Source organism: Zophobas morio, unplaced genomic scaffold (assembly GCF_036711695.1).
Source record: "Zophobas morio isolate AGI-343-1 ecotype UQ-CSIRO unplaced genomic scaffold, CSIRO_AGI_Zmor_V1 ptg000029l, whole genome shotgun sequence".
In the NCBI taxonomy this organism is placed as follows: domain Eukaryota; kingdom Metazoa; phylum Arthropoda; class Insecta; order Coleoptera; family Tenebrionidae; genus Zophobas; species Zophobas morio.
The window spans coordinates 9809706-9837277 of NW_026972134.1; the positions used below are offsets into that span (position 1 = coordinate 9809706).

Below are 27572 nucleotides of genomic sequence, written 5' to 3' on the forward strand. Positions count from 1 at the left end.
AACAATAAAGGACGCAGCGACAAGAAAAACGGAGGGAGCGAGAGGAAAGTTGAGCTTTACTACAACTGAGCAGATACTAACGAAACAACAGAGGACTTTGGCAGATCTATTGAGTGAGAAAAGTAAACTTCAGGTGAAAGAAGGGGAGTACTACACTTTGAAAGATAAATTTAGAGAAAAAGAAATAGAAAACGAAAAGTTGAGGTATCAAATTAGAGAACTAAACAGTGCAAGGCTAATTATCTATCAGAAGAAAACAAAAAGCTCGGGTAAGAACTAAATGCTCTCAGATATAGTAACGGCAAAGGAAAAGAAACGGAGAAAACATAGGCTAGAGAAAAATAAAAAGAAAAGAAACCTAGGACAAGGTATGCTTCAGCTGTAATACTCCAGAAGGAAGACGGGATGAATAATGCAGAGCCTCCACCGGAACAGAATAGTTTACCACAGGGACGTGCTATTAAGAATATTGAAGAAGACTCTGAACATAGAACAGATCGGTGGTCCCACTAAAGCAGTAATCCCTTTATCTATCAGAACGCGCGTGGTCTGAGATCTAAAACTCATCAGTTTTATACTAGTGCTTGTGAGTTGTCTTTTGATATCATAATTGTGTCTGAGTCCTGGTTAAATAGTTCAGTAGGAGACTGTGAGCTTTTTCCGGCTACTTATAACATCATCCGTAGTGATAGAAAATTCGATATTGTTAATAAACGGGATGGTGGAGGCGTTCTTCTCGGATTATCTGATAAAATTAAGTTTGAAGTGATGGACACTCCTACTGTCTTGTTGGTGCCATTAATTGATGTTATTATACATATGTAGATGTCAGTTCTTTCACTTTAAATTCTTTCTGGTTGCTTGTTACATACCTCCTTCGCTTAATTTCCATGAATATGAATTGTTTTTTGATGCGTTGGAAGCAATACTCGTAGATAAACCTGCAATACTTATTGGTGACTTCCTGGTTATAATGGTTCAAATGCAGCATGTTCTTAAGTTCGTCTTCTTTCAAATTTTTCCGGCACACTTGAACTAAATCAATTTAACAATGTTTTTAATGATCAGAATAAGCTGTTAGACTTAGTTTTATCGAATATGTCACATGAAATCAAAGTGGAACGTGATGAACATCCAGTCGTTAAGGAAGATTCTTTTCATTCTGCGTTATTTATTTCGATGCAGTTCTCATTAGCATCTGACAGTACGACTTTTCCATTAGCAATTAAGAAAATGTTCAATTTTCCTAGAACTGATTTTATTACTTTGTATCAAAATATTTATGACGTTGACTGGACTGAGGTTATGTCATGCACTGATGTCAATATTGCTTTGAATACATTTTATAACATTCTATATATCATTTTTGAAAAATCAGTTCCTCAGCGTTGCCCCGCTAAATCGTCTTACCCACAATGGTTTACGCCATTTATAATTTCGAATATTAAACTTAAAAACTTTTATAGGCGAAAATGGAGGTCTACTAACTCTAATTATTACTTAAATCAGTTTAAGAGGCTTCGTGCTGTCACTAAGAGTAGTATATCGGAGGCTTACAAGATCTATATGACTGATATCGAGCAGTATATCCAACATAATCCAAAAAGTGTTTTCAGTTACCTAAACATGAGAAACAAAACTTCTAGAATTCCGGGGAAAAAAGTATAACGGAGATATAACATACGAAAATCCACAGGACATAGTAGATGCCTTTGGAGAATTATTTTCTAACATGTTTCTGCCAGGAGAGTCAGAGTCGAGAGATGATGTTAGTGCTTCTTCCAGTGGTCCATGTTTTAATTTGCAACTTGTTTCGGAGGATAAGGTGATAGAAATAATGTCGACTTTCTCTTGTAAACATACAGCCGGTGATGATCAAATTCCTAGCTTCTTGGTGCACGACGCCAGGTTTGCTCTGGCAAAACCGTTGACGTTCATCATGAACATGGCCATTTCGAAGTCAATATTTCCTGATCGATGGAAGCGAGCTAGAATAACACCTATTTTTAAAAATAATGATAAGAAGCAAATAAAAAATTATAGGCCTATTGCTATTATTTGTAATTTTGCGAAAGTGTTTGAGAAGATAATCTACTTGTCACTCTTTAACAATACTCGATCCTTAATCTCAACGAATCAGCATGGGTTTGTTCCTGAAAGATCTGCACAGACTAATCTAAGTGTCTTCACTCAATTTGTTTGTAAAGTTTTGGATCAGCGTGGCCAGGTGGACGTGGTGTATATCGATCTCTCAAGTGCTTTTGATTCAGTGGATCACTCAATTTTGCTAAATAAGCTTGATATGTTCGGTGTTGGTTCATCATTCCTTGCATTGTTACGTTCGTATTTAATCAACAGGCTCAACTATGTCTATTACAATGGTTATAAATCATTTGATTACATGCCCACTTCTGGCGTACTACAAGGTTCCAATCTTGAACCCCTGCTGTTCCTGTTATTCACTAATGATCTCTTAATGTCCACGTCTTGCTCTATCCTTGGCTTTGCAGATGATGTAAAACTTTTTTCTCCTGTCTCGTCAGCTAATGATGTTGACCATCTCCAGAATAATATTAATCTTATTGTACAATGGTGCTCTGATAATCACTTAAAATTAAACACTAACAAGTGCTTCTATGTTTCTTTTTGTCGTAATAACAGCGTTATACCTTCTATTTACTACATAAATGGTCAATTTTTAGTCAAAACTGATACCATCAGAGATTTGGGGGTTATATTTGATCATCGACTCAGTTTCTTCCCACATATTATAGCTATAACCTCATCTGCATCAAAAAATTTGGGATTTGTAATGCGTTCCGCCACGTATCTCAAAAATACGGACCTGCTTAAGTCACTATATTCTTCTTTTGTCCGTAGTAAGCTAGAATATGTCTCGATTGTGTGGTCTCCGTGTTATCTTACTTATCAACTACTTATTGAACGTGTCCAGCGTCGTTTTCTCAAATTTTTATCATTTAAAACTACAGGTGTATACCCAGCAAGGAATGTTCATTAAGAAACTTTACTTCATCAACACAACATGCAGTCCTTGACATCAAGAAGAAATTTGCAGAGTGCTCACTTTATGTGGAAAATAATCCATGGTCAGGTAGATTGTCCCAATATTTTGTCTGAAGTTAACTTCCATGTACCGAGAAGAAATGCTCGTCATGCAGTGACATTTAGTTTTCCAACCTCGCGAACTAATATTCTGAAAAATTCACCACTCTGTCGATTGTGTAAAAATGCCAATGATCATTATGCGGACATATTTTTTCAGAAGAAATGATGGAGATACATGTATAATTAGTGTTCTCATTATCTTTATGTTTTATTTTATTTTAGTTTTAATTTTAAAGTCTGAACTGTATTTATTTTTGTCTTGTTAATGGATTTGTATCTGTTGGGCAAATACATATTATTATTATTATTATTATTAAAAAAGAACGCTGTTCTATTAAAGTCATAGACCAACAATCAACGAAGGAAAATCGGGGAGTTATTGAAAAATGTGTTGAGTATAGAGAGGTAAAAAATATAGAACCTGTTGTCTAGTTGAGTGGCATAGAGAAAGGGTACACGTTCGCCGAATTGGTAGACGAAATCTATTACCAAAACCCATTCTTGATAGAGGCTGGAGAGCTGGCGTCAAAATCCTATCGCGTAGAGCGTGTCGTAACAAAAATAAGCAAAATATCTTATTGAAGTGAGGCCCATTATCCCGAAGGCAATTGAAATCAAAGGTGGAAAGATAATTCTAGATCTCTTGGGCGATTTTTGATGAATAGAGACTACGAGTGGCTGTATGTCACCAGTGCTCACAATTCGGGCATGTCCAAAAATATTGTACTGTGCAAAATGAGGTGAAATGTCCTAGATGTTCTGGAAGCCATGTCCTGGGTGAATGTGATTCGTCGTCGAAATGTTGTCCCAATTGCACTCGTTACAATAATAAGCATAATGAACTGCATGCCACAAATGGGTCAGACTGTTTTTTATACAGAAGGCACATTGAAATTGAGCGCAGGAAGATTAAGTACTCGGACGGGGTTTAATACAAAGCATGAAGTATAAGTAAAGATTTTTCTATAAGGTTGTTGCAGCAGAATTGTCAGAAGTTGCAGAGTGTGATGGCAGACATGCTGCATATGGCAAGGTTTGTGGCTTGAGTAGAGGGCTGGATGTGGTCCGGTGATATTACAAAAACAGCTGTTGCAGTACGTAAGGGTGTGTGTGATGTCGTCTTAAGGAATAAATATATGTGCGTTGTCCACGTAACAAAAGAAAATCAGCTTTCACTTGTTGTCAGTCCCTATTGTCGGCATGCAGGCGACATAGACCGAGACATCGAGCATCTTCGCAGAGTGGCGTAGCAAAAATCTAAAAGCGGCCAGAGATAGAGATATTAAAGGAAACATATTTGCTGAGTCTTTTGTTGAAAATCGAAAATCTGAATAAACATTCAGGTATTTCGTCTCAGATGAATTATTATCACCATAGTACTTTACATAATTCGTTCGACATAATGAATGCAGTTGCAAAACATTTCAGTACAAATTTTTCTAACACCCTTTTAAATGCAGATCACCTACTCAAATATGTTGATTATTCCTCTAATACCACCGTTCACATTTCATCTGTTGAGAAGAACGAATTCTTGAAGCTCTTCAAAGGATTAAATCCAACTTCACTAATTTACATTACAACAATTATCTCCCCACATCATTATTTTGCAACTTCTACAAAGTATTTGAGACCATTCTACATTAAATTCTATTGTTTAACCTTCGAAATCGCATAAGTGAATCTCAGTATCACAGTGGTTGGTCTGCAATAACCAGTTCATGCTTCCCCACCCAATTTATGTCCAGCTGAGTCACGAAATATTGCTGGTGAAACTACCGAATATTGGTCTGTCAGGTCATTTGGTTCAGCCGATTTATTCTTATTTGTCATCAAGATTTCAGTATGTTAAACATTATGCTTATGATTCCGATAAGATCTCGATAATCGCAGGCGTTCCCAAGGAATCTTTTTAGGGCCTCTCCTCTTCGATGTTGTTATTAACGATATTGTCAAGGATATTAAATCTGAAGTTTTGATTTATGTAGATGACTTAAATATTTTCCGACGTATTTAATTTGTAAATGATTATCTGAAACGCCTGGAAGATATTAACACCTTTCTGGATTCGAGTAAATCTAACAATTTACCTGTAAATTATGATAAATTCCGCATTATGTCAGTGACAAATGAGAATTATAGAATATCTTATAACTATACCGGCTATGCATCTGTTTCATTTAAAGACTTGGGAATCATCTTCGATGCCAAATTTACCTTTTCCTACCACATTGGAAATATAGCCACAGAAACTTTTAAAAATCTTGGCTTTATAATTAGGTCTAGTAGCTGCTTTAATAACATCAACGCTCTTTGCAATCTGTACTGCGCTTTTGTAAGATCCAAATTAGAGTAGGTATGCAAGCATCTTGTGGGCTCCGTCGTCTCAAATTAAAGTTGATACCCTTGAAAAAATCCGGAGACGGTTTCTGAAATTTTTGACAAGGTTGATGATGTTTATCCCGTCAGGGGAACTTCTCAGTCCGATCTCGTGCAAATATTTGGCTTTGATACTTTACAAACCAGGCGTACTTAGGCTTCATTGTTCTTTCTTAAAAAAGGATTCACCATGAGATCGATTACACACAACTGATGAATCAGATATGTGTTGGGATACCTAATTGCTCTTCTCGTTACCATTAACTATTCTGTTTGGCAACACCATGTTGTAAGATTCTAAAACTTTCTCCCTTGTATGAAATATGCTCTAATTATCATATAAATCATAACTTCGAACTATTTAGATTAAATTTGTTTATTTATTTATTTTTATTTCTTTGTTGTTCTAACTCGCCTGTCTAGGATATGCAGTAATATAGTAGCTGCTTACTGTGTTAGACGTTGATTCTCTAATATTTTTTGTGATAGGCTGGCCTGTAATCGGGTGGAAACCTGTTGGTTGGCATATTTAATAATCGTATTATTAATAATAATAACTAGAGAGCGGATTTCTAGGTTTAATGCTTTTTGTGAAAAATGTAACCACTTCAAAACTTTTTTATATCTGTAACTATGATAGAATTTAGAGTTATTTGACACATTTTTTTATGCTTATTTGCTTTTTTTTCAATTTTATGCATATTAAAACTTATATGCTTATTTAATGCTTTTTTCGACGAATATGAGTTTTAATGCATATTTTGTTCAAATGCCGGCCTTGTCGGGATGACAATTACTTGTTAGTTAGCCGTATCGTATCGTATGCATTTTACCTGGACTTGACCATTGAAGTACACTTACTCAAGACCTTTTCTGTGAATAGGTTCCGGTCGTTTGGGTAAGAAAATTTTATTATAGGTTTGGAAAAATACTCCAGAGATTTTATGACTTTAAATCCTTACTTCCGTTGATAATGAATTAAAGCTTTTAACCAGATGTTCTTTTTCGGCATTTTGCGGCAAGACCGTTGAAGATTTTCTAGAAAAAAGGATTATTGTACCCAACTACCTACCTTAAAATTTTTCTAATGGAAACTTTTAAGTAAATGAATCGTGTATTTCACAACCATCAGTCTATCGCATCTGTCGTAGTACAGTGTTATACGTGGTTCTCCCTTGTTACATGTTGAGTTCTTTTTGGTAATATTACTAATATTTTAAAAGAATGCCGAAAGTAAAATCGACGCCGGATGAGTGGATAAGGGATTTTCCAGAATTAAAATTAGAAAACAACAAAATATTCTGCAGAGCTTGTGTGAAAACCGTAAGCCCACTATTTTTTTTTTTTATCTATTTTCCTTTGTTAATTCTGTATATGTACGGTGTTTTAGATTCAAAGTGATAAAAAATATAACGTGACCCAACATGTCAGAACGACTCTTCATGTATCTACTTCCACAAAAGATGAACAGTTTCAGTTTAATTTCGATTTATGTAAAATGATGATCCATCCAGTCCAATATACCTTTAAAAAAATTGGAGAAAGGCCCTCTTCAAGAATTCCTTGAAAAACACTGCAATCGACATATTCCGGTTGAAAGTACTCTCCGAAAAAATTATGTAGGCCCAGTGTTTCAGCAAGTTTACAACGAAATTAAACATCGCATTGGAGATAATTATTTATGGTGCGCTGTCGATGAAACAACCGATAGTTGTGGAAGATACGTGGCAAGTTTAATTGTTGGAATCTTAAATGAAAATTTCCCTAGTCGAGGGTATGTAGTAAGTTTGAAATAAAACAAATGGCAATACGATTACCAGATTTGTAAATGACAGTCTTACGCCACTATTTTTGCCAAATGCCGTACCGCCGAATAAAATTTATTGATGATCTCGGATGCAGCTCGTTACATGTTGAAAGCAGGGAATAATCTAATATTTTGCCCACGGTTTAAACAGAGTGGCTAAAGGAATACGTTTGCAGTTTCCTACTGTTAATAAATTAGTGGCAAATGGTAAAAAGATTTTTGTTAAAACCCCACTAAGAGTGTAACATTTTAAGGAAAAATTTCCAAACATACCATTGGCCCCAGAGCCGATTATAAGGAGGTGGGGAACATGGTTACAGGCCACATTTTATTATGATAAATATATCAAAGAATTTGAGGAAGTAGTTACGGAGTTTAGCGAAGATTCTTCTCAATCGATTAAAGATTGCATAAATATTTTGGAAAACAAAGATTTGCGACAAGATCTAGCTTTTCTAAGAAGCAATTATCAATTCGTATGTGAGGTAATAGAAAAGTTAGAAAAACCCAACATGTTGTTGGTAGATGCCATAAACTTAGTGAAAGAATTTAAACAACAAGCAAACGCAGTAAGGGGTGATATTGGTACTAGAGTATCTCAAAAACGAAGTGTTAAATAGAAATGCAGGTTTCGGTGTTCTTTCCGACGTTGCTCGTGTTTTACAAGGCCAGAAGGTGGAAAATTTGGAGTTAGATTCAACATTAGTTGCAAAATTCAAATTTGCGCCAACAACGAGTGTGGATGTTGAACGCACATTCTCCAATTTTAAACGCATTTTAAATGATCGGCGAAAAAATTTTACATTGGACAACTTGGAACATATTACAATCATAAATTGTTTTAAAGAAAACTGAAATAGGTACGTGTGTAAAATATAAAGTCTAGGATTATTGTAATAATATTTTATCCAAAGTTCTAAGAAGTGTTTTTTGATTTGTAATATGATTATGTTTTTAATGCTTTTTTGCTTAAAATAAAACTTTTTTATTGAAAATGTTGTGCTTATTTAAGCGCTTATTCTTAATTTTTTTGTGCTTATAAATCCGCTCTCTAATAATAACAATATGTAAATGCAAAAATATATTAAATAAACTGGCTTTAACATCATCTCTGGAATGACTTTATCAAGCTTTATATAGTTATCAAACTAAATTAAATTGAGCATTTTTTACCAAAATTTTATTTCAAAAATTCTATTTATATTTCTTTAACACAAACGTTTTCAATAAATTATATAACTCTATCTAATAACTCATTCAGATTTTTTATATTTTCCAATTCATTTATATTTACGTTGATAAGTCGGTCTATCGAGATTTATTTCCCTCCGAACGTGGTGATTTCCAGACATTGGCAAGAGATACAAATACCACAAAAGACCCAAAATTTTCAAATCCTGGGTAGTATGTAGCTTTCCATAATTATAATGGTTGACGTTACAAATTCTGGATGCGCCCATTGCCTTTTATAAAAACTTATTATAAAATCAATAAAAAGTTCTTGAGTAACGTTAAACTTCTTTAATATGGAGCCATTTCCTTAGCAAAGACTGCATACTTTTCTTTTCTTGTTCTGTAACCATATTTTCTCAGTCATTTGAATTCGAACTTGTACATATATAAAACTTCTAATGGTAATTAAATTAATCCACAACAACAATCAAGATCACTTCGACTAACCTGGTCCTTTTGTGGCATCCCTAGCTCGTACTCATGTTTTAAATTATCGATTTCATGGACAGGTTGTTCTTTAATTAGTTCAATTTCATAGACATGTTTAAGTTTTTCTTTAATTAGTTGATTTCTTAGTACTACGATTTTTTTATGTTCAGGATCCAAGGACGCATAGGGCTCAACAACCAGATTAACCTGGAGTCACATACACAGTGAATTTAATATAACAAATTAATAATGCATTTTCATTTGCTGGCCCTTGAAGGACAGATGAACGTCTGTCGTGGTTCGGTTGTAAATTTTGGACATCCGAAAAGCAATATAATTTTACCTTCCGATAGCTGAAGAGAGAAAAATTATAAAATCTTATTTTGCCAAATTTATTTCAACTTAACTTCGACTGTTTTTGTTTTGCATTGAAAGACTTCGACATATAAAATGTTGCGGCGGCAACAAATAAAGCGCAAGGGTAGCTTACGTTTCCGGTAAATTTTCCCATTGGAAAATGGTCCGAGCAACATTTCGGCAAGAACACGTATGTCAATTCAGTATTGTATTCTCAAACTGTCGAGAAAAGTGTGTGGATGGATCTTAGCGTGATCAATAAAAAAAAAATGGAAACGCCGCAGCGAATCCAACCCAGAATCCTCCATGTGCAAGACAGAACGTCTTCCTACAAGTCCATCAATCAGACTGACGTCGTTACGTATTATGTGAGTAAAGAACAAGAAGGTTTAAGCAATAAAAATAATAACGATAATAAAAAATCCAGGTGGATTCATAAACTACATAAAGTTAAAGTTAGTGGAGATGATCAGGCAAAGTTTAGTTTAGTTTGATCATCTGTACAATATGCCTTGCATGAGTATAAAATTTGACAAAAATCGTTCTGGTAGTTTCTTGATTCTCGTATGTCTAATAAAACTCTGCACAGACTGACAAAGGGAAACGAGAAACCTACAAGTCCATACTCTTGGGGTCATGAAACGTCGAGAAAAGATGAAAGTACCCATTCATTCTAGGCATTTCAATACAGCATTTCCTTAACTTAAGATTGGGAAGTAAAAACAAAAATACAAAGACTGGTATCGAGAAAAAAGAACAGAGATGAAGAAAATACGTAAAATTAATAAAATAAAATTTAATGAAAATAAATTATGACAACCAGAAGATATGTTCCAAATGAAGAAATTGAAATGGCTTTGTTCAGTAGTAAAAAATACAGAAAAAGAGTATCGACACTAATGCACATTAATCAAAAACATGGCAGGAAGACTAATTAGCTAGAAAACAAAAATAAGGCAAAGATCAAGGAATTGCTAAACCAAGAGAGAGGAGAAACAGAAAATTTTAACGTGGAGAAAGGAAGACAGAAAGAAACAAGAAGTGGAACCACCAATAATAAGAGTAGAAATAGGAAACCAGATTACTAATTTGAAAAAGAATGAAAACTGAGAAAGAACTGAAATAACAACCTGAAAACCGATGAGTCATCAAAAGAATATGAGAAAAAAAAGTTCTGATGCAATAACTAAAGAAATGTCCAGTAATGACACCAATGTTTAGAATTTACTGGCACTCAGCGAATATAACAAAAAGAAAAAAATGTAAGCGAACGAGGCAGAAAAAACGTAAGATAATTTTCTGCAAGTTATTCCTCCCTCTGTATTTATTAATTTTGCACATTTTAACGACGTAACACACACTTTATAAATGCAAAAGGTCATGCACTTTTCCTGGTTCTTTGACAACTTCCGTTTCAAAGCGTGTCCAAGTTTAATAAAAAAAAATATATTAATTTCTCAGTTCCTTTACATGTAAACAAACAAAAGCAACTCTACACAGAGCAACAAGAAAATATAATTATGGAAGTACACAACATTTACCTAACAGAATATTCTAACTCGAAAATTGCACATTAACGGTATTTTAAAACACCGATTAAGGTTTACTTTCGTCTACTTAATTGCGTATCTGCGATCTAAAGCAACACGACGCGCAGTAAAATTATGTTTACTTTATTTTTACTCCAACACCAGCAAAAGTTTTTTAAGGTAAACAATACAGCTGACCTGTTTTAAGAAACTCAACTCAATCCTGAAAAGTTCCCGCATGAATAACCTTTACACAGAACAAAGGCATGTGGCATGTTTTAGTGTGACGTTCTAAAGGAGGATACGAACATCATTTTCGCTCGAGAATGGAGAGCGTGCTAAAAGTTTTAATAAAAAGTGTTGACAGTCAGTGGATGCGTTTGAGATTCTCAAGTTAAACTTGTTCTCCAAAACTGTTAGTGTCTTAGTTAGGTCGCTACAAAGATATTTAAATTGGTGTTGTTAACTTGTCGGTAACTCTGATAATTATTACGCTGTAGTTTCCCGGCACCTCCACCTTAATTAAACATTTTCATTTTCTCGCAAGACTGTTTTTTACTGGGGTTAACTTAATTGGGAATTACTGCACCCGCAAAATGTCAGTGTCTTTTGGACTTTTAATAAACTGTGACATTCTTGCCAATTAGCAAAGGGTTTTCAAATGTTCGTAAATTTAATATATCTTCACGAAAAGTTCATTAATTACGCCACCTTATCATTAAATAGTTATAATGAAATATAGTGTTTTCTCGTACTACTTTTTTTCTATAGTTCACTACATATAACAAACCTTGTGACAGTTTTCTGAACTAACAAACAGAATATGATATGCACATAATTTTAAAAGTCTTGAACAGATATCTGTGTGGAAAGTTTGCGTCTAGGCTAAAATCAATATAAAGAGTATTACCCAGAATTTTTGTTAGTGTTATGTTCCAGACAGTTTCATTAAATGCCGATGAAATCAAATAAACAACGACATTAAATATTTTTACGGGTAATGTTGCACCCCCTGTAACGATAAAATGCATTAATTTAACTTTTCACTAGCAGATGGTACAGCTGTCGAATTTGGTTTTGCTATAGCTTGTCAGAAAATTTGTTAAATATGATCATATAATTGTTTTAATTATTATTGGTGTAGGAGAGGATCTTTTCGGGAATGACCCAGTATATGTGGTTAGTAATCTATAAAACACAAATATTCGCCTTGGATCATGTGTCTGTGTTTCATTGCCCACAAAGGCGGAAGTACTTATTAACCCAACGATGTAATCGTTCATCAACCGAGACTTTGGTGATTAAAACACCTGAAGAAACATCAAAAACTTCTGCTGTAGCCGTAATAAAATTTTAAACACCCGCCGAGAGTTTGAAAAGTGCTAAGAGCTTGTGCTGTGGTTAGACAGTATTTTTATTTTATAAAATTAAAAACTATTTACTTTACTGTTCTGCAGTTTCAAATGAATTGCTAAAATGAAATAATTTAATGCACTTTGAATAATCAATTACAAGCTGTCTGGAATGTCGAAAATACCCTTAAGGGTACAATACATTATCGAGGAATGTCAGTACAAGAAAAAATTGAAAACATTCCTTCTCGTATTTTGGTGGAGATCTGTGATCTTAAAATAAATTTCTTTTGTTGTAATCAAAATAATAAGACGTTTAGTTCATTTTTCCGTTCCCCATGGTAATGTTTGATTACTATTTTGGTTATAATAGACAACATTACGAATATCTTATTTTTATAAAACAAAAGATAAAATCTATTTGACAACAAGGTTTACCAAATGCAAAAAAAATATAAGCATTGCTATGCTTATCAACCACAAAAAGAATTTCTTTATTATCCTCTATTTCTTCGTACTGTAGGGGTCATGAAAGGTCGAGAAAACGTAAAAGTAGTCCTTGATTGAAGAAGTATCTGGAATAGAGGATTAAGGAATTATTTTGTATTCAGAACTCAGCTATAGTCCACATATTCAATACATTTTTTAATAAGACAGCTAAAACTTTAGATTCTGTAAATAGACCATTGTTACTTAACTTGGAAAAGTTGGATCAACAAAATAACGTAGCCCGAGTTATTTGATATAAATAGTTACACAAAAAGCCTTTCTTAGCACATTCTTTCAAAGAAAACACTCATTTACAAATAAATCTAAAAAATAATAAAATAATACGTACCTTCAAAATTTAAAAAGAATGATAAATGAAATTTCCAATTTCATCGATTTATATATATAAATTACAATTCTTTTCTAATTCCAGAGCGAAACTAGAAAAAGTAAAAAAAAAGAAATGCACAGTTAGTATTCTAAACGCGTTATTACACGTTCCCATGTTTCATCTTTTTTGTCTTTCTTAATTAAAGAGGTTCTCTCAGACTAGTAGTAGGTAGATATTTGAGGTCGATCGTTACAAAGATATTTAAATTAGAGTTGTTAATTGGTAACTAACCCTTATAATTAACTTGGTAGTTTCCCGGCGCCTCCACCAAAACTTCACGTTTTCATTTTTCGACCAGACTATCTTAAATCGAGCTTAAATTAATTGGAAATTACTACACCAACGAAAAATATCTTTGTTGTTTGTCTTGTTCGTATTTTCAATAAATTGCTCAGCAAAAACAAGTCTGCTCTTGTGAAAGTGGTTGCTTGTCCTCGATTTGTTCTTCGATGGAATGTTTTTCTCGTTATTATTTTTAACGTCCCCAGTGGGAGGTTGTTTTTCTTTTTTGTGTGTGTTATTTGTACGAACTCAAACACATATTGAAGTCTAAACGATTGATGTATCTAATGTTTGTAAACTTATATTTCAGAATTCTTCCTAATCATTTTTTTACATTTAAAATAATAACAGCTAAAATGTGCTTTTGTGTGTTAGGATGGCTAAATTTATACGTCCTTCGGAAATTATTGCGAAAATCAAGCGATTAAATAAGTACGATCCATGTAAACCGAAATTTCCTGAACTAAAAAGTGGATGTGAAAACTGTACTGAATTTAGCAACGTTAAACAGATCTCTGGATGTGGTTTGCGTCAACGCTAAAAAATCAATAAGGTTTCATATAAAGATAGAATACTTTCGGTGTTGTATAAACTGTTTCTAGCAGCTTCTTGCTAAAAATTAAGTCGCCAACAACTATTGCTTTAAATACAACATTAGTAACGTTCAAATTATCTTAACAAATATTGTTTTCTAACAATAAATTGAACGTAATTCCACTTTTCGCCGGCAGGTGGCACGTGCTACTGTAGCTGCAGAAATTTCGCTTCATTTTCACTCTCCCAAGAAAATTAGAAGTGTAAAGAGCAAACCATTTTCATCAGAGTTTTTTGCTCTTTGTTTACACGCATGTTTTCGCGCTCGTCGGAAAATTTGCTAGATTTAATAAACATCTCTCGTAAATGTAGTAATCTATACAACACAAGTGTTGACCTTGTTTTATTTGGTTATATTTTATTGCTCTTGTGATAGATCGCTAGATTGGAGGCGATTGTCACCCGGGACCTCGATGATTAAATGGATTGGAGAAAAACATCGAACATTTTCCACAGAGAGCGCGAAGTTTACCATCTAAATTGTAGCAACATTCGAATGATATTCGGACTGAAGAAATGACAGCCGACAAAACATTTTTAAACAAATGACTCGTTTTTAAAATTAAAAAATTTAAATTATTTTAATTTTAATACTGTTTTTAAGATTCGTAAACTCTATATAAAATGTATTTCTTTTAATTAAAATTATACGTCATTGACTGCAATATTCTTTTATTTTTAGAACTGCTTACATCAGAACTGTAAAAAAATAATATGTGACCTGATTTATTTTATCGATTACATCAGAAAATAATCAAGTAAGTTCTCTGAAACGTTACATATACATATTAAATTCAATATACAACATTTGTGTCCTCCAAAAGATTGAAAACAGCATTTAAAATAATTATCACATAAATATTATATGTTCTTAGATGTATGCGGCATTGGTTTTACTTCAAAGATGACGAAAGTTCGATATTAATAAATTGTCAAATGATAACATTCGTCGTAGATATCGCATTACCTATACATACTTCTGCTACTCAATAACGCATAGTTAATAAAAAAACAGACGAACAAAGTAAGATTCAAAAAGATTTGTTTTTAATTAGGGTCACTGGTAAGTACAAGTCATTAAACGGATAATATGTTTCAAATAAGCAACAATATCTAATATCTTATTAGCATCAAGAAACTATTCTCAACTCATGAAAATCAAAGTAGAGTGGGTAAAAGGTTCAATTAGCTATGATCGTTCGCCCACAGAGGATCAAGTGGAAAATAAACAACCATTGCATCATCTGGTTGGAAAAATTCCACTCAACATTTTTTTTTTCGATGAGGAGGTGATAGATTTAGTACTAAGCCTTATACAAACTACATACATGTAATACAAATTATCTCTTAAATTTCTGTCACATATGATTACAAAAATATTGAATTTCGTGGACAATCTTGCCTCTACCTTCCGTGTGACATGCAAATAAAAAAAAAGTAAATTCTCTTTTATCCTGTCATTTATAAAAGCAATCGATTATCTATAACTGTAGGTAAACCGAATTCCTTTATCAAACATTAATTTGTCTGCTTTTTTGTTGAATTATTGTTGTGCATTTGTTTCAAGAAGATACTGATATAACCTAACTTAACGGATAAATCACGTCACTACAGAGTATTAGGACATTAAAAAATAGCACTGTTTTTAACAAATTATATTATTTAGAAACTAAAGTAAAAAATTTCTCATGTAAACAACAGTTTCCTATTACAAATATGATCTACAGGGTGCCGCATCCAAGTCTGAACATAGGGAATTAACATGGCAAATTGGTTTTTATTTTATAATATCTCCCCAGATCATTTTAAAGCTATTAGTGAGTGATGCTTTTGTGGAGGTCTAAGAGGCCTATCGGCCAGTATTTTTTTCAAATCGTTGCATCGCGCTCATTCACTGTAAAAAGGTTTTAAAAATCATATTTTGAAATTCGCGCCCGATCCGATTTGTCGCGAAATGTTCCCTCGCACTGTCGAAGTTCGGCGATCGCGTCTTTGGATTAACCACGCAAAATCCAAATGTCAAAGTGAAATTAGAAAATTATTCTCAGAAATCAACGAACAACTCAAACTGAATTATATTATCCAGTGTAATGATTATTGTAGGACAAATTAAACGGAATAAATGCACAAATTAATCCATTCATTCGTCATAGTGCGCGACTCCGTCAAACGAGCCATCTCGAACAACACTCAGACCATATCCTGGCCGTATCCAAAAAAAACCCAGATGAAGACTTCGAGGAGCTGGTCTTTCTCAAAAACCCCATCGGCAGCATTGTGACATGTCCTGGGAGCCCGTCAAGCTAGGGATTTACTCGCTCTGCCTCACTCAGTAATCACTGAACGACTCAAATTGAATTATTTTAACCAATATGACGATTATTGTAGGTCCATTTAAACGGAAAAATTCACAAACGGCACAAAATATTTTATTAGGTTATGTTGCTGGTGCTGGTCGAGTTTTTATTAGTAAAATCTCCTTAAAATGCCATGTCCTACTGCGTTTATAACATAAACATAAAACCATCGACTTAAGTAAACAGTATCAATTGCTAAATATATTAGTAATAAATACTCAGTCAATTAAATCAAAAATTTTAGAGTTAGCATTTCTTATAGACAAAAATTTTTCACTACTGGGAATAACGGAACACTGGTTGAACGACATACATAGAGGCTGAATGTTTACAAATAGGAAACTTCTCAACGGCATCATATTTTGCAATAAGTGCAAGAACCGCTTCTCAATATGGAGGATCTTTAGTTCTGCAACACGAAGAATTACGGTCAATACCTATTGAATTGTGTAAGAAATTTTCTATAGAAAATCATATTGAAATCTGTGGTATACATCTGACAGATAGTAATATTTTCTTTATTAATATTTATCGACCACCATCGGGCGAATTAGAGTGCTTTTTCACCAATCTTAGTATTTTGCCTCATCACATAAATGTGTTGAAAAACAATGTCTTAATTGCGGGTGATTTTAACGTTAATTTTCTGTGTGATAATAATTTATCAACCCAAGTTTGTGATTTTATGGCTTGCTATAATTTAATAAAACTCGTACATTTTCCCACAAGAAAGTTAAATTTCCTGGATAATATTTTCACAAATATTAATATTGATTATTGCAAAACTAGTCCATTAGATTTAGCATTATCTGATCACACAGGAATAAAACTTGAAATGTCCATTTTAAAAGGTACTTCACCAAATATTGACTTAATAAGAACACATAGGCCAATAACAAACGTTGGAAAAAACATATTGTTTAATTTACTTTCAAATAGTGACTGGAAATTTATTGAGAGTCAGGAAATTGATGTTAACGCTAAATTTAGTAAATTTATAGAAATTATATGTACTAGTATGACTATTGCTTTTCCTGAAAAAACTATAAATTTAAGAAGTAGATCCAAATGGTTTGACAATGACTTAAAAGCTATGAGAGATACTATCAATTTTTTAGATAATTTGGATAAAATTATAAATTCTTCTGAAACAAAGAAAGCAAGAAACAATTATAGGAAGATTTACCGTCAACAAATTAGACTTAAAAACATTCACAGTAACAAAAAAATTATTGACACGGCTAACAACAAAACAAAAGTCATATGGCGAATTATCAAAGATAGTACCAACAAATTATTTAGTCATAAAATAAAAACAAATAGTAACTGTGATATATCCTGTGATGATTTTAATATATATTTTAGTACTGTAGCTTCTAACCTAGTAAAAAATTTGCCTGATAACTGTGATGACCCGTTGTACCTAATGTCTGACTGTGATAATAGTGTGATAAGTGATTGTAGTGTGCCGACTCATTTTACTTTTTCTGAAATATCTGGTATACTGGTTAGAGATGTAATAGATAGTTTAAAATCTAGTAATTCACTTGACATCGGACTTAATGTAACTATAATTAAATATATAAAAAATGTACTGATATCGCCATTAACCAAATTAATTAACTTATGCATTAGAAATTCTATCTTCCCAAAGTGTTTAAAAACAGGTGTCATTGTTCCTATCCATAAAAATGGTGATAGTAGTAAACCTAGTAATTACCGACCAATAGCATTACTACCAGTTTTTTCCAAAATATTGGAAAAAATTCTGTGCAATCAATTAAGTTCCTTTTTGGAAGATAATAAATTAATTTCTCCAGTTCAATATGGATTTAGGAAAGGCCAGTCCACTACTGATGCAATACTGGCATTAACTGATACAGTCATTAAGTGTTTGGAAAAGGGTGAAGTAGGCATGGCGTCGTTTTTAGATCTGACAAAGGCTTTTGACTGCGTTTTGCATGAAATACTAATAATAAAACTATGTAAGTATAACTTACATCCCACCTCTTGTCAGTCAATTTCATCTTTTTTGGAAGAGAGTTGGCAAATTGTAAGAAACGGGTCTGCAAACTCTGCAAGCCTCCCCATTACACACGGTGTACCTCAAGCCTCAGTATTGGGCCCCCTACTGTTTCTAATCTACATCAATGACTTTCCGGGATATTTGCAGACTCGCTCATTACTTTTTGCCGATGATACAACCATTTTAACAGTGGGTAAGAACATTGCTGAGGCAATTTGTATCCATGAAAGGGTGCAGTCGAGAGCAATGCGTTGGTTTCACAGCAATAAGTTAACAACTAACGAAAACAAATGCATTAATATGTTATTCAGTCTAAAAAAATAAGAAATACCTGAAGAATACTCAGAGTCCACTAAATTCCTGGGTTTGCATATTGATCGTCAGTTAACTTGGAATGATCATGGGAAAATAGTTGCCGATAAATTGTGTAAAAATATTTTTGTACTACGACACCTCTATAACCAACTTCCCCTTGAAACTTTGAGAGTAGCCTATTTTGCCCTTATCCAAGCACAGTTATCATATGGTCTATTGATTTGGGGTCACTGGAGCTCAAGACACCGAATATTTGGTCTACAGCGTAAAGCTGTTAGAGTTTTAGGTGGTTTAAAATATCGTGACGATTGTAAGGACCACTTCAAACGTTTTAAAATTATGACTTTACCCTCGCTTTATATTTTCCATTGTTTGATTTACGTGAAGTCTAATTTAACCGTTTATAAGACACACCGCGATGTCCATACCTATAATACACGTCATAATACAGACTTGTGTCTGAAAAATTTGAGATTAACAAAATCTCGGACAGGTACCGAATATTTTCGAATACAGTTTTTTAACATGTGACCCGTTGCAATACAAAATTCACCATTTACACATTTTAAAACGACAATAAAACATTACTTGACATGCAAAGCTTTTTACAGTGTTGAAGAATTTTGTACTGACAAAATATTTTAAACTTAATTTAAATTTGAATTACATATTATAAATTGTAAACTGACATGTGCACAAACAATAGTGATGTATTGTAATTAAGGCACTAATAAACATTATTATTATTAAAAGTTTCTCAATCCCAAAACACATTCGTAATAGAGAAAAATATTTTAAAATGTTGATGAGTCAATGTTTTACATTTCTCTCTCAAAAATTTCTTATAACGAACATGCTTCCAGGCGGCAAAAATTGCATCCCTGCTTACGAATGTAAAATCAATTAACTTCCAATCTTTAGTGATTCGAAAAGAAAGTGTGAAATTTACCCAAATTACCTACTAATTAAATTAATCGTTGAAGAACAAGCAGGCCCTCGGTTTTTCATCTAATCGCACTAGAACATAGCATAACCTAATAAAATGTTTTGTGCAGTTTGCGCATTTATTCCGTTTAAATTGATCTATAATAATCGTCATTTTGGATAAAATAATTCAATTTGAGTCGTTCAGTGATTACTGAGTGAGGCAGCGCGAGTACATTCCTAGCTTGACGGGCTCCCAGGACATGTCACAATGCTGCCGATGGGGTTTTGGATACGCCCAGGATACGGCCTGAGTGTAGTTCGAGATGGCTCGTTTGACGGGGTCGCGCACTATGACGAATGAATGGATCAATTTATGCATTTATTCCGTTTAATTTGTCCTACAATAATCATCACACTGGATAAAATAATTCAGTTTGAGTTGTTTGTTGTTCGTTGATTTCTGAAAATAATTTCTAATTTCACTTTGACATTTGGATTTTGTATGATTAATCCAAAGACGCGATCGCCGAACTTCGACAGTGCGAGGAAACATTTCGCGACAAATCGGATCGGGTGCGAATTTCAAAATACGATTTTTAAAACCTTTTTACAGCGAATGGGCGCGACGCAACGATTTGAAAAAAATACTGGTCGATAGTCCTCGTCGACCGCCACAAAGGCATCACTAAATAATAGCTTTACAATGATCTGGGGAGATGTTATAAAATAAAAACCAATTTGTCATGTTAATTCCCTATGTCCAGACTTGGATGCGGCACCCTGTATAATCTGGCTTTGGTAGGACGTTTTTGTTGAAGCATGAATAGCTTTTTTCGAAATACTTGTGAAATACAATAGTAACACCATCCTTGTACTCATGTAATATTTCAAGGAATTGAAATTCAAAGACTTGCCACAGAATCACTCACAGATTAAGAATTTTCCATTTTTCCATCTTGTGCGTACACAGAAATAAACTCAGATTACAATCAATATATTTTTACAATATAATTTGTCAGTCTTATACTAAATACCGAAATTCCTTTCTTAGAATTAAAGATCGGAGGTTTCGCATCAATTTCATTAAAATACAACAAAAGGAACGTTTGAGATTCTGTAAAATTAGTAAAAAAATCCAGAAGAAGTTCGTGACATGCTTTCACATTTTATAAAAAAATACACAAGGAAACTCCTGAGATTCTTTGACATTGTTTAAAAAAAAGCAAGGGTACCTTGAGATTTCTTAAAATTCCTGAAAAAATGCACATGGAACTTTTGAGAATGTAGAAGATATTATGATAGTTATATGAAACCCCAGAAGCTCAGATCACCCCGCCTCTTATTTTCCCAGGGGATATGTCATTTGCCGAAATAAGTCTTATCTTAGCAAGTATACCACCCCGCCCACCAACCCTTTACTCTCTTATAGGATATGTCATTTGCCAAAATCAGTTTTATCTCACCAAGTACTAACCCCGCCCACCCGCCTCTTATTTTCTCAGAAGATATGTCCTTTGCCAAAATAAGACTTATGTTAGCTAGTACTGTCATTAAATTTTTCTTTTTCCATTCACTGTATTTTTACTTCTATATCTTCTTTAATTTAATCTTCTTCCTAGGAAAAAAATTCGGTGCTCCAAAATTCTGTAATTCATTTATAATTTTACTCGAGGCATGTCCAGCGATTTTCATCGGTTTCCTTCTCTTTCTTCAGTCCATGTTTATTAGTAAAAACACTCGCTGTTAAATAATTAATATTTCTTTGCTTTATTATCCCATTCCGAAGAAAAGTATTTGTGTTCAACAAATTGGGTGATCACTTTTTTCAGTACCATCTGCAATCCCAACTGCAATCTCAACTTTTTAGACGAAGTGTTTCTTGAAATACTAAGGTACTAATGTCACTACTGATGCTGACAATACGTATTCACTAAATATTGGAAAGGAATATTGCAATGATTCTGAAAAAGGTAAAAATCCTAAAAAAGACAAGGAAGAATGGACTAAAGTAACTAGACGTCATAAAAATAAAAATAGGTCTGATAATATCAATTTGTTATCCGTTGAAGTACTTGAAAAAGACACCAATGCTCTTTCTTCCTTTGGTGTTGGCAATATAACTGATAAATTGCTTTCTCAAACCCAACAAGATAAAAATCTCAAATTTGATAATGTTAAGCTAAATCCTGCTCCTAAACGTGATAATTTCTCTTCCGAACACGAAAATTCTAACCCGAAAAATGAAAGAAATCTTCATTCTAAATTTTCTAAATTTTCTAGGAACAACAATGTGTTGACTGGTGCCAGATCCAAAATAATTCCCTTAGAGAGGTCTTGTTGGATCTATGTTTAATCCTGATCAAACTACTGATGATATATCGGATGTCCTCAGTGAATTAGATCAAGATTCAAAGTTTGAAGTCGAAAAACCACCTCATCTAAATAGAAGGGAAACGTCTAGTGCCTTTACTATTAGAGCGCCTATTAGATTTCAAAAAACTCTTCTTGATCCAAATTTTTGGCCAGCAAATACGTATGTTAACCGATATTTTTTCTCGAAAAACAAAGAAAACCTTCCTCCTCAAACCTCACAGGTAACTACAATCTAAACGACTCTAAATCCTTAAATTCGTCTTCGAATCTACTACCTATAGAGTTTGCTCATATTAATGTACAGTCTTTGCGAAATAAATTTCATGAATTCAAAAATTATGTACTTGAAAATAATTTCACTGCAATTGCCGTTTCTGAAACGTGGCTCGATTGTAGTAATGATAACAATAGTTTTCTACTGCCTAACTATAATTTTGTACGTAGAGATCGTTTAAATAGGGGAGGTGGTGTCGCCTTATATATTTCCTCTGCATTGAAATATTGCGTTCTTGATCCTCCTATTGATGATTCTTCAGGCTTAGAGTATTTGATTGTTAAATTGACTATTAAAAAACTGCATCTTGTCGTAGGGGTATTTTATAAACCTCCTCATATAAATTACTCATGTTTCTCGGTGTTAGAAGATGTTTTTAATTTTTTCAGCATCAATAATCTTTCTCACTACTTATTACTGGGTGACTTTAACATTGATTTGTTGACTTCAACTACTGCCAGTAAATTTTTACTTCACACAACGACCATTTACGGATGCGTTCAATTAATTAATTCTCCAACAAGAGTAACCATTCATAGCGAAACCCTGCTAGAACCTATATTTGTTAGTAAATATATCCCTGTGTTAAACTCAGGAGTATCTGATTTTTGTATTGCGGATCACAACGCTGTTACTTGCCAACTCAATTTATATATGGAAAAGCAAAAACCTTATTCTAGAATCAGTCGCTCTTTCAAAAATTTCAACCTTGAATTCTTTAATAGAGATGCATCCACTATTGACTGGAATTACGTATACACGTTACCTGATGTTGACTCAAAAATCGAATGGTTAAATGAATCAATTCTTTTTCTTTTTAATACACATGCTCCGCTGCAAACAGTAAAAATTTCCAATAGAAAACAACCTTGGTTCACTGAAATACTTGACTTAATCCGAAAACTAAAGTGTAAAGCATGGCTTCGCTACAAAAATACCAGAAATTTAACTCACAAAAAATATTTCTGTCAGCTGAGAAACTATTATAATACTGCATTGCTCAATGAAAAGAAGGCATATTTCCATTACAAATTCAATAAGTATGGGAATAATAATAAAAATATGTGGCGGGAAATAAAATCTTTGGGTATTGTTGGATCAAACAGTAAACTTCCCTCTGACTTAACTGATGTGGAGGTAATTAATAAACATTTTCTTTCAATTGTTCCTAATAACCTAACTCCTGACCCTAACTATAAAGCTTCTTTTTTGTCTGGTTCATTTTCGTCTCAATATTTTACGTACAAGCCAGTTGATGAACAAACCATTAGTCAAGTAATTAATAAACTAAAACCAAATGTGGCCGGAATTGATGAAATATCAGGGAAGATGCTACAAATTAGTTTAGACTGGATTCTGCGTCCATTAACGCATATTATCAATTTCTCGTTTGAACAAGGAATTGTTCCTAAATTGTGGCATCTTTCTGTTGTCACCCCAATTCCTAAAAAATCTGACCCCAAATCCTTAAATGATTTGAGACCCATCAGTCTACTGTGTAATACCCTTAAAGTTGCTGAATCGGTTTTCTTGGAACAAATGAAGGAGCATTTCAATGAGTTGGGCATTATACCTAATGTTCAATCAGGGTTTCGAAAAAATTATAGTACATCTACTCTTCTGGCTTCTCTAACAGATGATATTTTAAATGGTTTTGATAATGGTCACATTACATCTCTTACACTTTTAGATATGTCAAAAGCTTTCGACAGTTTGGACATAGATTTACTTTCAGTTAAACTGGCGTACTATGGTGTTGCAGGGCAATCCATGGTGTGGATGCAAAACTATTTGCACAATCGTTCCCAAATTGTTCATTATGAAAATAATTTCTCTTCTTCTCTTGATCTGTTCTCTGGCGTTCCTCAAGGCTCAATACTGGGGCCCTTTCTTTTTTCCGTTTACACTGCAGACTTACCAGATGTAGTAAAATCCTGTTCTATTCATATGTATGCGGATGATATACAAATTTATTACACTTTTCCTCCTGATTCTGCTTTTATGTCGTCCAACCTTATCAACCTGGATTTGAAAAATATCCATCTGTGGTGTCAAGAAAATTGCCTGGGATTAAATTTTGCGAAATGCGAAACTATAGTTTTTGGTACTGTTGCCAAGTTGAACCAGTCCAGAGATCTTGTCTCTGTAATAATAGGTGATAACGTGCTCAAACCGCAAATGTCTGTAAAAAGTCTGGGTGTCATCCTTGATCAGCAACTAAAATTTGTTGATCATGTTGACTTCATTTGCAGAAAAACTTTTGTCTCCTTGAAACAAATCTCCTTTCTTAGAAGTTTTCTAAACACGAATACTAAAAAACTCTTGTCTGATGCACTAGTATTATCCCACTTAAATTATGCTGACGTGGTCTATGGCCCTTGCCTTTCTATGGCGCAGAAATATCGTTTGCAGAAGGTACAAAATTATTGCACAAGATTTGTTGTCCACGTGCCTAGGTTCTCACACATCACACCATTTATAAGACACCTAAATTGGCTCACTACAACTGAACGACGCTTTCTCCATTTCAGTATGTTTGTCCTGAAAGTCTTAAATACCTCTCGTCCAGCATATCTTCGACAGAAAATCATTATGCGATCGATGATCCACAACAGATATCTTAGGTCAATAGACTTTATGGCTGATGTGCCTGAACACCGATTGTCCAGCTTTAAATCTTCGTTTGCTTACCTAGCCTCACTTATTACTAACAAGATTTTGATAAGGTACCGAGACCGTGGGAGTATCCACACAGTAAAGAAGTATATCTGTGAAGATCTGGTGGCAGGTGTCGCAACCCAACTTGTTGACTTGAAACTATTTTAATGTATGTAAATAATTTTAATGGATTCTTTATATCTTTGTATTGTAAAAACAAATGATTTAGATTACTTGGTAGGGCAAAATTATATCAGTTTTAAACTGTTTTTGTTCCTTTTGGATCTTTTTTTTTTTGGATTCAATAAATGTATTATTATTATTATTATTATAAAAATACCAATGCTTGTCAGCAAGATGCGTGTTACCGAGAAAACCGAAAGCTGAGCAGGTGGCTGTTGTTAGGTGTTTGCACAACTGAAACAATATTAGAATAAAAGGAAAGTAGATAACACAAAAAGGAACAAATGAATTACATTTTTTTAATACCTATTTTTTTCCTGTTAACGAACATACTGCCTAAATCTCTTTGAAGCAAATAATTTATGTTTCAGAATTTGATTCTGATACGAAATGTGAATGTTCGGAATTTGTTACAAACTCATCATCTATATAAATTTGGAATAGAAATTATTTTCAGCTCACACTTGATGTATTTGGTGTACCTACTTAAGACACAAAAAAAAATTAGTGAGAAATACTAATAACAAATATAAAAATATGATTTTTATAAATATTTTTTCTTTGAAACAAAATAGGTGATAAGAGCTTAATTTTGATGCGAGTATTTCAACCCCTGCCAAATCAGCAATATATTTTTAAATATATATACATATTACGTACCTTCACTTTCGCTGTCTATTACTTTCGCTTCACGTCTACCCCATTTCCCTTTCAATAAAATCACCTAAACCTTGAAACTGCCTGCATTGTTCGTCCTTGTTCCTTAAACAAAACTTCAAACCCCTCAAAGCAAACTTCCTGACCTAATTTTTAACACACTCAACCGTGTGTATTCGTTTCCACCTACACCCCAGACGTTAACAATCAATCTCTTAATGTCAAGGTGAATCCGCGGACTGCAATAAAAAATCGGCCAGACTCTAAACAAACGAGAAATCAATTCCGCCCCCAATAATGTAATTTGCAGGTGTATCCTGAAAGCAAAACGCACTACATCGAAAGCGTTCCGTTCGGTACAAGACAGAGAGCAAAATAATGTCAAGGACTAGGATACGAAATCGTTAAATAAATGATTTCCCGAAGACGGCCACCATCACGATTTCCTGTCTCGCTCATTCGAAACGGCTCTTTCACACGAAAATCAAAGTTTCACACGTGCTCGACGCCGAAATTTTGCACAAATGCACTGCTAAACGGCAAGGATGGACGGTTCGGAAGGGTATTGATTAATAAATTTAATTGGATTGTGATGAGGGAATCGGGCGGTGAAATTCCCGTCATGGGAAGTGCGGAAAGTTGGATTTTTTGGGAGATTTGAGGCGAAGGAGTGAATGGAAAGATAAACTGTTGATTTCTGATATGTACATGCGTTTCTATTAGGGCTGGGTCAGGACCGGAGTGATATTCTTTCAGATGGCGGTGACGCTGGGCGTCGGTTAACGATCGTGATGTATCGTCCGACGGAGGCTGTCTGCAATTGCTAGCAAAAAACTGGAAACTCACAGTGATTGGATCAGAGCGAAGGTCCCGCATACGTCATATCCACGATTCTGTGACCGTAATAGCACAGACGATGTCTAGAAAATTATATACCGCTTTAAAATGTTCAAAATTTTATAGTTTTTATATCAAATGATCAAAAGTGATTCCAATCGAGTCATCCTTGACTTTTAATATGCATGTGCACTTTTTACAATATACTACTGTTTGGTATTAATTTTGGTAGTGACCTATAATATTATTATCCCAAATTTAAATTATAAAATATGCCTGTAACCAAGACTCGCTCAAAAAGTGGTGCTAGTGAATGTGTTATGATCAATGTTCAAGATCTTGAAACATTAATAAAAAATGCAGTAACAGAATCGGTGCAACCTTTAATAAACAAGATTCAAAATCTTGAAAAACAGATCGAGGAGCTAAATCAAAGTCCATGTCACAAAAACCAAAAGATCAGATTAGAAGTTAAATCCGGCATTAAAAGGGATGACCAGATCGACGAAATCGATGAATTAAATTCGAGTACCGAAACCGTTATCAGCTGGTCTCGTTATCTGAAGAGAAAGTAAATCCCAAAAAAACACAGAAGCGCTCACACAAATGAAGAGACTAATCAGGAAAATGCCTGGACCCCAGCAAGGAGCAAAAGAAGTAATAGATCAAAGGGAGCAATTGGAATGAAAAAATTGGAAAACTTCCCCACTATTAAAATGGCCCAACGAAAAAGTTCCCTTTTTGTGTCAAGATTTGCACCTGACGTATCTGAGGAAACTGTGATGTCCTCTCTAATAGTCCCGACGGTGGTAGGTTAATAACACCAATACATATTTATTATCAATTTATTTGCCCATATTACCACTACAAACCCAGACTTAACACTCTCTTGTTTTAGCTATCACTTACACTTTTATACACTATTGATGACCTAGTTCCTTGCAATGGACAAGCATTTGCTGACTAACGAATTGACACTTACTCATTCCATTACACC

The 27572-nt window shown here is 33.9% G+C and overlaps 1 protein-coding gene across 1 annotated transcript in view; it reads left to right on the forward strand.

Annotated features, from left to right (window-relative positions):
* Sytbeta (Synaptotagmin beta) overlaps window positions 1-27572 on the forward strand; it is a 141838-nt gene that overhangs the window by 49122 nt on the left and 65144 nt on the right. The gene's annotated exons all lie outside the window — the stretch shown is intronic.